General features: G+C 20.4%; 1 protein-coding gene across 2 annotated transcripts in view; it reads left to right on the top strand.

The window, feature by feature from the left end:
• Positions 1–1727: 1727 nt before the first annotated feature.
• Positions 1728–17150, top strand: part of LOC129616312 (uncharacterized) — a 96399-nt gene continuing 80976 nt past the window's right edge. Inside the window, exon 1 of one of the 2 annotated variants that reach the window (XM_055531926.1) lies at positions 1728–1819. The gene's annotated coding sequence lies outside the window, so the exon portion shown is untranslated. The remainder of the gene's footprint in view (positions 1820–17150) is intronic. The other variant, XM_055531921.1, reaches the window with a different exon arrangement.

Below are 17150 nucleotides of genomic sequence, written 5' to 3'. Positions count from 1 at the left end.
TAATAGTGATCATTGAAAAAAGAGTAAATTACAATGTAATGTGCATGTATACAGTAAATTATATAAATTATACAGCTTCTATACCTATTTATTAATGTTATACATATTATATGCATGTATACAAGTAGAACATATTTGCAATAAAATAGATTACTAGTATAATAGATTTATATGATTAAAGTAAACATTTAAATGAGCATCAATTTGAATAAAATATAACATTTATAATATATAGAGAAAAGTATTATAATATAACAGTTTTATAATAATTTTTTTTATAATAGCTACATAATTTGAGTAATTTTTAACAAACATTTGAATTGTTTTTATAAGATATAAATATTAGTTAGAAAAATAATATTTAAAAACTATTAAAATTTTAAGGCTGATTAAGGCTATCCATGTTATAGATAATTGTAGTCATAAATTTCAAACACTATCACTATCCTGAATTCTGTATGTTCTCTAAATTGTACATTAGAATTTACATAAACAAAGTCTTGGGAAACATTTTTAAATATGATGCAATTATAAATGGCAAAAAAAAATATTATGGTAACACAGGAACATTATTACATAAAAAACAACTTATATTAAGTATATTGTTTTGAATTATTACTTAAAATTTTAACCCTTTTATTGAACTTTGTAACAATTTTACAAAAAAAATTTACATTATTTAATATAATATGCAATAATTGTAATAATTAACTTTGAAATTCTTTTTTGTTTTATTTAAGTAGCTTATTTAATAATAGTTATTTTTTTATAACAACACTCTTTCGAGTTCAAATTTAATTAAAGTTAATGACCTTTTTTAATGATTACAAATACATAATATGTATAGGAGTAAAAATATTATCTAATGAGTTTTTATGAATTAAAGAGTCTTTAATTATACATATGTATCTAGACATTTTTCTAATTTAAAAGAAAATTAATTACTTCTGTTTTACCATAATGATAATTAATTAGGTTAATTTAAATTACTTTCAAATTATCTTCAAAAATATTAGTTTTATTATTAGAAATTTACGATATTAGGAACCTGTTACATTACCTAATAGCTAATTAATCATTGTAAAGCATTCGCATTGCAGTTCGATATTTTTTAATTATTTGACTTAGATTATTATATTTAAATTTAAAAGACATGAGAAAATTTTTTATCATTTTAATATTTCGTTTTCAATTGGACAAAATTATTTCTGAAATATTTTATTCAAAATTATTGAACGTATAATAAAAAGAAAACTATTATATTAAAAAAAAACTTTAAAAAATATTATAATTATCCAAAACTTTTACAATATTTTATATTTTTAACAGTATTTTAAATTTGAAATATTCTAAAATCAATAAATATTTCAGGTGAATTTCGGCATTTTCTATAAATATAAATAAAAAGTAAATGTGGCCAGATACTATTTTTTTTTGTTTTAATTTATTATTATTTTTTTAAATTTTAAAAACTTCATCAGAGTGTTTTGTAAAATAATGTAATTTTTATTATTTTAAAATTAATGCAGAATTAATTATTTATTAATAAAATACAAAAGAATAAAGTAAACAAAATTTTTTGGTGAATAAATACGAAAAAATTAAAAAAAATTGTTGCCATATTATATTTTAATTATATATTGAAAGAAAAATTAAAAATATTTATTGAATGTTTCATATTGAAGTTAACCGGATAAATTGGATTGTTAAATATTTCAAGTATATTCTATATTAAATTGGGATTATTTTAATACAAAAAATTAAGGATTAAAAAATTCTATTGGATTACCAGTTGAAAAAGGGATTTAAAATCTTAAAGGTAAATTTATTTTTTTACATTTTTTAAATTCAATATTAAATTATTTATTTTAAATCTAATTTTTTTTAATTCAAATTATTCAATTTATTTTAGTTTCAATATTAAAAATTATTGAACAATATATTTTCAAAATTTGCCCAAAAAAAATTATTTAATTTTAACTTATTTTCAAAATATTTAGAATTGTTAGTAGTTTTTGAAAGTTTTATTGAAATTTTTAAATAAATTATATTAATTATAATAAATATATTAACTAAATATTGATTACAAATTTAAATAACAAATAAATTTGTTGTATAACAAGTATAAATTTTTAAGCCGGGTAATAATTTTTAAATGAATCATAATCTAATTTCAAATTTGTTGCTCTAGGCTATAGACTTTCATAAAATAATATTGAAAGTCTAAAATTAAGTATGAAAAGAAAATATTTAAAAAAAACTATACTTGTTTTCTAGAATATTACATTTTTTTAACTTTAAAATACTTAATTGATTATTGTAATTATCAAGAAAAACAAGAGCATTTTAGAAACTAGTTTAAAGTACCTACTAGTTTCTTGCAATAAAACATATACTGACATAATTAATTGTAATTTTTAATAAATATTTATTTTATTAACTAGCTTAAATTTAAACAATACTATATTTTGGCACACCAAATTTATAATATTCTAATTCTAGAAGTCAATTAATCTATAAAGCAAATGTAATAAGCACCTTCATTTTTATTCATAAAACAAAAAATCATTAATTTTCATGATATCTTAAATTTTTATTAATTTTAAAATTTAAGAACATCCTGTTTGAATGAAATATGTAATTTTTTATTTTTTACTTGCAATATCTTAAAATTTCAAAAATTTTACAATATTTTATCGTTAATCATTATTATTATTAATAATTATTACATGAATATTATAAAATAATCTAAATACCAAACAATTCTAATCTATAAATTTATACAAAAAATTCAAATTAAGTACAAAAATATTTGTATGGAAAAACCTTATTAAATTTATTTTGCCTCATGTTTAAAATTCTTTTAAAATCGTGTGCATCTACATAAATATAATTAAATATAGGAACCTATACCTACTAATATGAGCATGTATATTATGTGGATAAGGTGCGGTTTCGCTTGAAATTTCCATCAAAATAATATGGTATATGGATGGATGAGACCATAAAAAAGAATATATAAAGTTTGAATTTTTCTTCATTCATTTTTGATATGCATATATTTACTAAGAATTGGTATATTATTGTGGGTATATTATGCCTTAAAACTTTCCAAATTTCAAAAAACAAAAAAAGGTTCATATATGAATATTTTTAATATAATACAAAAATATAATATAATAATAACAATAAACGAGAAGAGACGCGATAAAAGTAGAACTATAAGTGAAACATACATGAAATAAAAAACAAAAAAGACAATCCCCTGAGGGTGCATAAAGAATTTTAATCCCAAAGAATTCACGAAATACCTATGTTATGCTTACATTTTCATTTATTAATATTTACCTGAAAATTTTTGTTTTTTGCTTTAAATTCACATAGTTCAGGTGTATCTTTTACTTATTTCTCATATTATATACAGCAATGTAGCATGTACAGCGTCCTGTATATAATATAAAACTAGCATGTTCCCTAATAGAATAAACAAAACATATAAAATATTGAATGAAAGCATTATAGATGGAAGGGATCATTATTTTGATTAATTTTGTTTTTAGATCTAGTGTACTCTTGCATATATACAAGTTTGTTAAATATGTGTGCATGGAATAAAATAAAAAAAAATTAATTTAAAAATATTTATGTATGTTTTATAATTTAAAAAAAATGGAGATGATTTTGGGTTGATTGTCATATTTTTTATCTTTTTAAAGTAATGTGATGATGACATGAGTTGAATATAACAAAATTTGTTAGGGTCTAATTTTGTGGGCATAATGCATTAATATAAGTTTTATGTTATATGCTTTGATTGATTCTGTCTGGAAATTTTTAAGAATTTTATATTTTAATAACGACAGAACAAAAGTATTATAACTCAAAAAAAAAATTGATTTGGAGAAAAATTGAAAAATAAATCTAAATTATATGAAAAGGATTATAAAATATATATACATATGTACATAATTGTAAAAGTTACAAGTTGGTTACCTTTAAATCTACATTAAAATTGTTAATACAAATGATAAATAAATGTAAATAGCTATCAATTTTATTAGAATCTAAAAAATTTAATTTTGTGAGTTACAATATTTTTATTATAGAGGTACAATATGTGCATGATGTCATGAATATCCCATAAATATACTTAATTTTTTTAAATTGTTATTTATTTTCTCGAATATAATTCATTCCATTCAATACACACATATTCCTATAGCTTCTTATTATATATTAAGAGTGTGCGAAGATTAGAATTCAAAGGATAACGAAAAAAAAATGTTTTAACTTAGTGCTGTTGTTCAATTTTGTTGTTATATAACAATTTTTTAAGATGATTTTGGGTGAATTTAATTTTGTGGAATTCAGAATTTGGTTGATATTGTGGAATTATGATAATTTTTGGTTGATTTTTTCTTTTGTTTCGAGTTCAAGGTTAAATTTAGTTGAATTTGATTGAGATTAATTTTGTTTGACATATTAATTGTTTATCTTTATTCTACCTACAATTTTTTTTGTTATAATAAACCCATAAATTTCGATTTTTAGAATATTTACTTTAAAGTAGCTTAGAAAATGAATCTTTTGATTTATGTTAAGGAATGTGTTTTGATTATAGTTAGCAGTAAGTAATTATTTTTTAATAAAATTGACTTAGAATATAGAATATACAAGGCTCATAAGCTATTTTAAAATCACTAAAATTAATATAAACATATAAAATTATTAAATTTGGAAGTTAACGTACACATTAAAAAAATTTAAAATTACAAGCGATTAGAAAGTGATCAATGCATAAAATTGTTACCTTAATATTTTACAAATTGGTACGAACAAAAACTTTAAATAAATTTAATACATAATATTGGAATCATATTTGATTTGCTAAAAATTAAAATAAAAATCCCTACTAAAATAATCGTAAAATTTTACTTTTTAAGAGCAATAAATTTGAAATTTTTTGGAAATTCAACTTGAGTTCAACTTTTAAAAATAATGCAAAATTTTGATTTTTTCTTATAAATTCAAATTATTGCAAGATTATGTGTGATTTTATTCAAATAATACATATATTTTTGAATGAATAAAATATTTGAACCTCTAAGTAACAATTTTCTATTAAAGTTTTTGAGTTCCTATACAATATAATATTGAATAGGTGAGAGTTTTTTGAGGAAAAATAATTCATATGCTATTTACTTGCATACTACTCTATTGTATTGTTTTATATTGTATAGAAATGTATTTTTTTTCAATTCTTAATTATGTTAAAGTAATATCAAACCGATGAAAAAAACCATAATTATATTTTGCATAATTTTTTGAATTTAAGTTATTAGTTTACTAAGTTATTAAAATACAATAATTTTTATTTTGCATAATCATGTAAGGAAACAAATAGAAATAAATTAAATTTTTTTTTTATTTTTGCATTATAATTAAGCAATTGCTATAATAATTTCCTTAAAATATTAGATAAAAATTGAGTTAGAAAAGTGAAAAAAATCCGGAATTTGATTTTTAATTTATATTTATATAATACATACATAATATATGTGTAAGTACAAAAATTTTGTATAAACTATGGTTTTTTAAAATTATCTTTGCAAAATTTTTATATTTGCGCATATTTTGCTTTCAATTTTATACGGAATTTTCGTAAATTCCGCATAATATTAAGTATTAATAATGGAAAAAATTGAAATTAGTTCAGTGGACTGCAAATTAAAATTATTTGTACATGAAAAAAAAACTTAAAATGCAATTTTACAATAAATTAATTAAAACATTGAATTAGTACTCGAAATATGGTTCTTATATAATACTTGACATAATTTAATCTGTTACAAAAGGTTCAAAACAAGTTATTCTCAATCACAAATATAACATATTCCAATGTTTAATTTCCTCGTCATAATATCTATAAAAATTTTCAAACTTCAGGTAATTAAATTATAGCGACAAAAATGCTCTTCAAAAAAATTTTAATTGTTTTTCGCAAAACTTTGAAAATCTCATTAAATTTCAAAAAGTATTAAAACTAATGAGGAACATTTTAAAACAAAAAATTTGGATTTTCCTCAAAAATGATCTTTTAAATCTTTAAACTTCAATTAATTCGAAATTGCTAGCATCGAGCAATAAAATTTTCCATTATGAACTTAAATATTGATTTATTAATTTTCTAATTAAATGCAATTTACTTACAATTAATAAATTTAAACAAAAAATGCCATTTGGTACTTACTAAATATCATTAATTAGTTTAACATATACTAAAGTTACATGCTAAAACTCGTTATATATATGTATAGTACAGTGCAAAATTTATTTTGTAAACTAGTATGTGATTCATAATGTGATTCACATTAATTGTTTTATATTATTTATGTGCGTATTTGTACCGTTAAAATGATTATTATTTTAAAAATGTTTAAAATGATCATTATTTTGGTTGTGTTATAAATAAACGGATATGAATTTCCGAAAATAAAATTTAGTAAGTCTAAAACACAAAATCTAGTAAGTCTAAAAACGATAATTTACATTTAAGTAACAGAATTGTTGTATTTCAATTTTCTTTTTTAAAATTAAAAATAACGTTGTTCTAAAGTTTCATATTCTGCCTATTTACACTTAATACCTTTTTGTTATTGCAACAAACCTAAATTTGAATATTAAGTTTTTACAAAAATGGTTAACAATTTTTTATTGTTTTTAATTTTTATATTCTTAAAGCACGTTATTTGGCAATTTAGCACGTTTCTTATTGAGTTGAAAACTATTTTTTTACATTATGATTCAAAAAGACCACAAATAAAGACTAACCTTTTAGAGAGTGCCATTTACAGTGAAAATTATTTTCTTTTGTCTTTTTTAGCAAATAAATTTAGCAAAATAAAAATTTCTCTTTTTCTTTTTGTACTTCGAAAAAAAAAAACATTTCCATATTTAGAGCAGCGAAAACGTTTTTAATTTCTTTAAAAAAATTTTTGAAACTATTTAGAATTCTTAATGTAATCAGCCTATTTTTTTTTGTATATAATTCGTTTTTAAAATACGTTCGTATTTTTTTTTTAATTTTCGAATGCTTTTAACTAAAACTAGAATGGAAAGAAAAGAAAGAATCAAATCTTATTTGCATATACATTTACAAAAAATTAGTATATTTTAAATTGTACAATTTTGTATACTGGGTGAGCCATCTACAAAATTTTTTTTCTACAAAAGGTGTAAACAAAATATGGATCACTATAATACCATCTTAGCTGAACATACATACTTCCGAAAATGTGTACGAATATAGCTTAATTAGATATTTTTACATTAAAACATTCGATTGAATCAATTTTTAAACTCAATCTCGAATAGAGAAAATTAACTACTATGAAATAAATATTGCAAACTAAATAGTATTATTGAAAGGGTCACAATTAATAAGTAGTGCTGCTAAACAGAATGACATAAAATTTCATATATATTCCTACATGCAAATTATAATATAAAAGTTTGAGCTCATGTGTTGATGTCAATATAAAAATATATATCTTTATTTATTAATAATCAAACAATAAGAAAAAACAAGCAACCGCGTAATTTAAAATTTTAGCTTTTCATTCTAAAATAAATAAAAATTAAATTATTTGACTTTGTTTTCTTATTTTTTTAAAATTTTTTTTATTTATTTGCTAAATGCCATTTGTACTCATTACAAATATTTACAGAGCATACTGACCTAGTATTTCTTTCAACTAGTACTATTGTATATACGAATTATTATTCGAATATTACACAAGTTTATACATTGATTTTTGTATGAATAATAAAATTTATTGAATTGTTTAGCTAATTATGAATGTACCTAAATTGATTGAAAATTAGCAATGTACAAATTCAATTCATCTCAATAAAATAAAAATATTAATAAAACTTTTGAAATATTATTAATCGTTGTTTTTAAATATAATATTTTAAAATATCGGGAAAAAAGTAAAAAAAAAAATATAAAAGTAAAAAAACAACTGTAATTGAACTAGGTAGCAACAAAAAAAAAAAGAAAAAATACATGAAAAATGTGGAGAACACAAAGTAAAATAACACAGAAAAAAAGAAAACAAAATAGAAAATACCGAAATGTAAACCGTGAAACGCGAAATTTCCGTTTATTTTTATTTTACCTGGCTCACTTAACTAGGTGCTAATTTTTATACTATACTTCAATATTATGTACATACAAAAAAGAAGATATAACTGATTTTTAACGGTGTTCTTTTCTGATCAATTTATATATAATACTCAATTTATACATAAAAAGCACAAATACTTCATACATAGTTTTTAACTATAAGTTATTTTCTATTTTTCTTTAAATTATTCTTGACTATTTACAGATTTCTTTTAATTATTTTATGATTTAAAATGGAAAAATGTTAATAAAATACATAATAATAATTTCTTTTCTTTATATTATTTCGGTTTCGGAATATTTTTTCGTAAATTGTTCTTTTTTAATATTAAGAATATCTGAAATTATTAATTGATTTTAATTGAATTTTTTATATTAATTTTATTGTGTTTTAAATTTCTTATTGAATTGAAATTCTAAAGAAAAAATTGGGAATATTTTTTTAGAGAAATTGAGAAATTTTCTTTCAAAACTTTTTAGGTTAAAAACTCAAATGATTGTAAATAAAATCGTAACTAGTCGAAATAGTTAAATGTGACTAAGTCCAATAAATTACTGTTCTTAAAATTTAATTACAATACTTCCTTTAGTTCTTCGGAATTTTTATTTAAGTTTATACACAAATAACAGCTGGTTTTCACTTCCAAAACTAGATTCCATGTCGAATTTCATGAAAAAAATTGTGACTTAAAAACATCGACTATAAAATACAACTAACTAAACCTTTCAGGAACTAAGATACATATATGTATGTAATGTACCGAAACTATTTGACTACATATGAAAATTTTCAATAAAATATTTACTCAGTAAATGACTCAACAATTTCTTACTACATCACAACATTAAATTAGTTCCTTGTATATTTTTTAAAAGTTAGTGAAAGTTTCTTATTTTTTTGTTTTCTATATACAGTTTTGTATTGAATTAAAAATTCATTTTCTGTATGTAGAATACCGTATGTTAGTATCTGTGTACAATTTTTTAAATAAAAAATAACTATCAAATAATTAGAATACACATATAAAAAATTCATTAGGATTATAAAGGTTAAATATATACTTACATACTAACTTACTTATTTTATATAATTTAATTTTATAATTTTTAAAAATTTTATATTTCTCAAATCATTTTTTATATTAAATTGTTAAGTGCCTACTTAGAAATTTTAATCGAAATTTTAAAAATTAAGTTTCTTAACATTAGGGATTCGTCCCAAAATTGTGCTATGAAAATAAAAATTTGTTATAAAAATATATATTTTTTTCCGATAACACAGGATTAGATTATTTTCTTTCTCGGCCCTTGTAAAATTTAGGTCACATTCCAATTTACAAATGAGTGATGAATGGGAGCATTGATTGTAAAACATTTATCTATACCTTATATACTTTCGATAAGTCATCCGAAAGTTACAGTCACAATTAAAATTAAATTTTGCAAGTCCTGTAATAGTTTTTGATTTTCCACATTATTTGAAACTGATAAAATATTTGAAGCACGTCCCTAAAATTATAAAAAAAAATTTAATTATAAATTTTAAACTATAAATCCAAATTTTAAATTAACCATTTGATTTATTAAATAAATGAATCAGGTGATTCATTTTTTCATTTAATGAATCAAATAAATCATTTGATATATTTAATTTTATATATTAGATATGAATCAAGAAGAAAACAAAATAAAACGAAATAAAAATTTGTTCCTAGTTTAAATTTTAAAACTAAATTACTATATGGCAACCCTAAAGCCATTTTTTTTAATTCATAAAAATTAAAAATTAATTGGTTTTTTATTTTAATAAAGAATTTTTATTTTTATTCGAAATTTTTTCCAATTTATCTTTTTTTTTTTATTTTTATTAAAACAGGTTTCGTAATACTAACATACTTTTACCATTTATAATTTTTTCATATATTTTTTACAATTATTATACCAAAAACGAATGAGATTTTTTAACTGTTTTATTTTCATACTTTTACTGGTTTTTTTTGTTATTGTGATCAACGCGCAACTTAAAGACTGGATTTTTTTTTATTCCTTCTCTTGTAACCTAGAATATAGAAAATAATGAAAAAAATTTGTTTTTGTAAAAAATTTTGAAATTTTTGAAATGATAAACAGAAAAAAAAGACCTCAACCCAAAGAAACTTGAAATTGCCAAATTTGTCAGGAGCTTTTTTAGGACTTTTTTATGAATAAAATTTTTTTTTCCAAAATTTCATTGTTTGTTTCTTTTTTGATTTAAAAGAATGATTATACAATTTTTTAAAAAAAAATTTTAATCAAGTTCATTTGTTTTGAGGGGACAATAAAAATTTCACATAAAAAAACAAGAAAAAAAAGAAAACCATTGACGCTATATGAAATCAGCATTGAGAGAATGATTTTTCAATTTTTATTTTTTGAAGATTCTTCAATATTATTATTAATTTTAACTTTAGGGCAATGTTATGTTATAGTAATGATTAAGAATTTTAATATTAATAATAAAATACGGCATATACATAATTAGGAATCAATTATCTAAATTAAAATTATATTTTTAGATTTCAATAGAATTGAGAAAAATGACTAAACTACATTTTTGTATTTTATTTTTGGAATTATTACATAACTATTATTATATTCTTAAAAAAAGAATAAAAGTTATGGCGTACATTTATATAGTAATTAAATGTTATTGTCTAATAATCTAAGATGAAGAATTTAAAGTTATGTTGTTATTTGTAAAAAAAAATTGTGATCACTAAAATTTTAATTCTATCATAACTCATTTTGTATTGAGAAATTTTAAAATTTAAAAAATTTTTGTGTGTTAAATAAATAAAATTTGAATATTAAATTTTTTATTTAAAATAAAAAAACAAAAAATATTTTAATTAGTTTTTGCAATATTTTAAAATTTTTCAAAACTCTTCTGAAACAAGTAAGCAATTTGATATGGTAGTAGATATATTTTAAAATTATGTAATTTGTTTATGCCTTAACATCCTGTGTATCAATAATTTTCATATCTAAACTTGAATTTTTAAAGGAAAATTTGCATTTTTTCTATTTATATTGAAAATTTTTATTCTTACATAAGTTAGTGTTAATTCTATGCTTTCTTCTCTATGGTATGCTAAATATCTAAAAATTATTACATCTAAAATTATTTACATTATAAAACTTCCTATACATGCTATTAAAAATTAACTGTTATAATAATTGATTTTTAATTATTATTATTAAATTATATAGCCTGATACATGAAAAATAAAACTTAACAAACTTATTCTATTAAATAATAAATTTTTCATATTACCTTATAAAAAAAAAGTCATGAAATAATTTGTTAATTGTCTAGGCACGAAATTCAAAGCTCTTTTATAAACTTAAATTATTCGTAAAAGTTGTGCTCTATCAATTTTTTTAATTCACTTTAATTTTATATTTGAAATCAAGACTAAGAAGCTATTTTTCTTCATATATAAAAAAAAAATAATTTTAAATATCTTAACGTTTTTATAAAAATAATAGTTATTTAGAAATAAGAAATAGCTATGATTATTGAATGCTTATAGTAATTGGTTCTCAAGGTTATTTAACAATTTATTTTTATATTTCTTTTATGTTTTTGCTTTACGTTCAACTCTTTTTTATTCATGTTTAAAGTATTTTAAGATTTTATTAAACACATTTTTTTATAAATTGCATATAATAACCATAACCAATTTACAAAGTTATTTTTTTTTTACAATTTTTCTTTTTGTGATATTGGCAAAATACCCAAGTTCTTTTCTTTTTATATAAAAAAAAAATCTAGATTGATTTTAAAATTATTTATTTGGTGGTCAAATAACTTGATACGCTACATATATTATTAACAGGAAGTTAAAGGTTTTTGATTTTTTTACTTGAAATTTTGAATATATTGAATATATGGCGATGCAAGCTATTAGTGTGTTTGTGTTAAAACTTTTGTTATCTTATTTGCCATACAACTTCAAGATATTAAATTAAAAATAAAAAAAAAAACAGAAAAAAGAGTAAAATCGCAAAGATTTTTTTATCTCACATAACAATATTATAAATTAACAGAGTATTTCATTTGATTCCAAAATAAGATTATTTAGCCCGAGGGTATTATTTATTTCTATTTCCTATTAAACAGTTTATTATGCCCTACGAATATTATTTAAATAATTAAAAAAAATAAATGCCAAAATATTTGAAGAATCAATCAACAATTTTATAATACTAAAGATTGTGCATTTAATATTAAATATTATGGTTTTAACTTACATTTATATAATAAATTAAATTAACAAAGTTAAAATTAAAATTCAGAGTACAATACGAATATTGAGGTATTTAGTCGGAAATGAGCGCTATATCCAATGTTGCATAGCTCTTAGCATCCAATACTAAAAAAAATTTAATGAGTATTTAGTATCAATACGAAACTTAATATAAAAATTAATTTTCTAGATTTGCAATATTCATTATTATATACGAACAAAACCAAAAAATGGGCACTACATATCAATACCTTTAAATATATTACCATATAAAAATCGGTCCGAACTAACTATACTCATCAAACATCTTGAATGACTTGTTCAGGGCAGTGATAATCCGCAATAGTAATCTTGCTGAACAAATTTCTTTACACGATTATACTGTTAGAATATCGACTAATACTCTGTTTAGTGAAAAATCAAAATGATCTCCCAATATTAAACCGTTTCACTTTTAAGGTGAACTAAAATTAAAAAATTAAAGTAAAATTTTAATATAATATAGACAATGTTGAAACACACTTTATTTATAATTGTCAGTTATTGTAGTTTACACAAAATGTATTAATAATAGTCCGATAAAATATCGTCATAAAGTATAGGAAATGAAAAAAAAATTATATTAGTTATTTTTGTTTTTAAATATTTCTGTAGATTTACGAATATGCACAAAATATTTAATTAATATAAATATGTTTGGATAAATGAAAATAAAAAATGTTGTCATGCCATGGCTATTTTAAAACTGTTACTTCATTGCAAAGGTTAAGGTTTTTATTAAAATAAAATATATCCACATACATTTATATTTTTGAATATTTAAGCGTTTAACACTTTTTTCTCAACTAAAACTTGTCGAAAAAAAATGACTAAGTATATCAACTTAAATAAATTATTTTAATAAATTTTTTATATCATGTTTAGTCCATTACTATACTTATGTGTACACTATACGCAGAATATCTGTGTTATATTTTATAAGAATTTTAATATAGTAAAAGAATTTAAACAGGTTTTTCATATAATTATAAAATTTAATTTGAAATTTTATTCAAAAATTTCTTTAATTAATTTAAAAGCTTTAAAATAATAAAATATGCAAGACCTGTTATAAAAGATATAGAAAATGGTATAAGACAGTTTTTTTTTTTTCATATAAAGCTAGACTTGAAGACTAGTTTTAAATTTTTATGTCTTTATTTTAAAATAAGTTTTAAAAATTTTTACTTATTGTACATTTTATTATAATTTTAGAATTTCTGGAAGATTATGTACAGTCGAATGATTGAAATTTTAAAACTTTAATATATTTCTAAAGAAATGTTTAAATTGATTGCTCAACTTCAAATTATATTTAAATTTTATTACATTTTTTTAAGATAATTAAAATTCTTTGCACAGGTACAGAAATTTAGGCTTGTTTGAGCTTTAAATTTTTCAACCAAAACCATTCACAAACAATAATATGTTTATATTAAAGTATGGTCTCAATCTAAAAATATTTTCATAGAAATTAAATTACAATATGTATATAATTATAATTTTAAAAAAGTAAAAACTAACTTATAAATTTAAATATTTTTCATACAAAAATGAAGAGCCATCTCCAAGAATAATTGTGTAAAATAAGTATTTTTTTCTTCTGGCCGGGAGAAGTTGTTCTGTTGCCATACTCGATTCCTTTAAGAATTTACAAATCTACACAAAATCTGTAAAGTGCTATTTTCTTACCCTTAAATGGAGCATATGTAATAATTTTTGTTTTTGATTTTGACGCAGCTCTTCAAGTAATATTTAGGTACATTTCTGAAGCCAGCTTTTTTTTATAAATAATTATTGATTTTTATATATGGAAATTTCTTATGAAACGGAAATATTTCAAAATATCGTTCTTTTATAAATCAATTTTCCTCATTTTCATAAATAGAATTAACTTAAAAAAAAAACAAAAACTCTTTAAGAACAAAATTTTGTATTGGGATTTTATTGCTGAAGTTTCCTATCAATTTTCAAATAATTTGAATTTTTGAATATTTTTAAGAAATTTTTTTTGAATCGATATAAAACTCTTTATTGTTATAGAAAACAAAATGAAAAAAATTGTTGTTTCTTACAGATTTTCATTCACTCACCATTTTATTGCATAAATCTGAATTCATAATTGTATTTCAGTCATACGTAAAAAGAGGATTGCATCATGTTCATGTATTCATGTGTATATTATTCATTGTTTAAAATTGCAGTTATTGTTCTCATTTTTGACTTTTAATTATACTTTTAATTGCAATACATTATAAAATAGAAGGCGCTATATAGTTGATGATATAAAAAATTTATTATTATTGTTTTGGAGTTTTAATCAACATTTTGTAGCATACTTTGAAGAAAATTTGAAAAAGAATTGCATTAAAAAAAAATTTTTTTTAAGATTTTAAAATTTCAAAATTTTTTAATCAAAAAAATGTTAAATTTTTAATGCACACATAGAAAAAAAATAAAAAATTAAAGGGAATTTTTTTGAATTATATAAAAGTTTTGAGATTCACAACGAATTTACACGGTTATGCTTCTGAAAAATACAAATGTTTAGAAAAATAAAGTTTGAATTTTATGCATAAAATAGTTATTGTTACTATATTATACACGACATACAATTGTCATTAATATAAAGGTGCATGACTTATTTTTTGCATACTGTAGGTTTTCTTGAAATATTATTCTTGCTCATGAATAGCTATGACCATTGGTTTGAAATTAATAATTTTGATTTTTTAATAATCTCGATTACAACGTTTTGTTAACAAAAAAAAAACATCGTTAAAATTAGAACACAAAAACTTTTAAGTGCTAAAAGAAAATGCAAACAGATTAATAATTTTGAACAATAACATAAAATTTTAAAAATATTCTAAAATGTCCGAAAACTTGCAAACATTTTTTCAACAAAGCTTTTTAAAAAAGTCGTGTGTTTTTTTTCTTAAACACTAAGTTGGTAACCTTTATGCGTAAATATAAACTATGTACTAAATAAATACTGGTTTACATTTAAAAAGAAATAACAACTTCTAATAAAATCCATAAAAAATTATTCATTTTATCCAGAATTGTTAAAAAATTTTGTAATAAAAGATAATAAAAAAAGACTAAAAATTAAAAAAAAATATATTGTTTTTTTCTCACTATACAAATTTGTATTATGATGCAATTGTACAATACCTGTTATTAAAACTGTAAAAGTATACTGTATTTTTCATTAATATTTTTGCAAAAGAATTTCTATAAAATTTATCTTTCTTTATACTTATATGATTCGAAGTATTATCTACACGTGCACAATAAATTTTCTGACTAATTGAATTGGTTAACATTTGATTTTTGGGAATTTCCTGTGCCTGTTGGTTTTATTATCACAAAAAATTTATTTTCTATTCGTTTTAAAATTATTAGAAGAAAATATAAAGGACAACCGTGAGAAAGGTACTGGTATTTCCTTAGTAAGGTTATTTGAAGTTCCTTTTGAAATGTAATAAAAATAATTGCACATGTTTTTTTTTATAGTTACATACCTGAAAATACATACATATATGTACATATTTGTACATATTATTTATGCAGGTAATTTGAGCATGGTCTATGCTTAGGATCAGTTATAAAAATATTTACATATATGTATTAACTTTGGATGGTGAATTCTTAAACTGTGAAATCAGTAAATAAATAAAAAAAAAAACAGGTTTTACTCTATAGAACAAAATACCTGTACGGCATTATTTTAAAATGACTAATACGTCTCAAAACTCAAAATTTTAGTCACAAACAGGGAGGTATTCTGATAAAATAGTTATAGCAACCTCAAATCATAAATGTACTCTCGAAAACTTATTGTTATGTCTATTACCATGTCAGTTTTATGAAGATAATAAAATATTTGATAAATTTTATATTCTTAAATTCAATAGATTTTAAAATTAACGCAATTTTTGTGATTTTCACAAAATTGTTATTAATTGGCTCTGTTAAAATGCAGAATTTTTATTTGAATCCAAAAAATAATGTGTTCATTAAGGGTCATTCCATCTAATAAATTTCAGACATTTCATAAATTTTTAAAAAATTGTATTTCAGCTTAACATATTGTTATCATATTGACGCATAAGTATCATATTGATCCATATGTATCATAGTGATCCATATGGGTCATAGAGATTCATATGTATCATAATGATCCATATATATCATATTGATCCATCTGTATCGTAACTTACTCATTCTAACATTCTGCTTCTGAATTACTTGTTTGCCAGCGTATTTTGTTAATATATTCAAAATTATTATTGAACCTTAAATATAACTAGAATTAAATAATAAATCTCATTGCAAATTAACTATTTATTAATTTTTTAATGTATTTTGTTTTTCTTCTCAGGTAAGGATTAAATTTTTGTAAATGCGGATATGTATGTATGTATGTCAAATTTTAACAAAATCAAGTATAAAACTGATAATTTAAGTAGTTAAGGTTCTATAACATTTCATGGTATAAGATTTGTAATAAAAATAGCATAATAAGTTAAAATATAGATTCATGTAGTCTAGCATAAATACATACCTGCACGTCATATAAGTACGCATATACATATGTATATGCAAATTCAGTTTCAAGGTTGATAAGA

This window comes from Condylostylus longicornis, unplaced genomic scaffold (genome assembly GCF_029603195.1).
Source record: "Condylostylus longicornis isolate FDR11 unplaced genomic scaffold, ASM2960319v2 ptg000005l, whole genome shotgun sequence".
Taxonomy (NCBI): domain Eukaryota; kingdom Metazoa; phylum Arthropoda; class Insecta; order Diptera; family Dolichopodidae; genus Condylostylus; species Condylostylus longicornis.
This window is presented reverse-complemented; position numbering and strand designations above follow the sequence as displayed.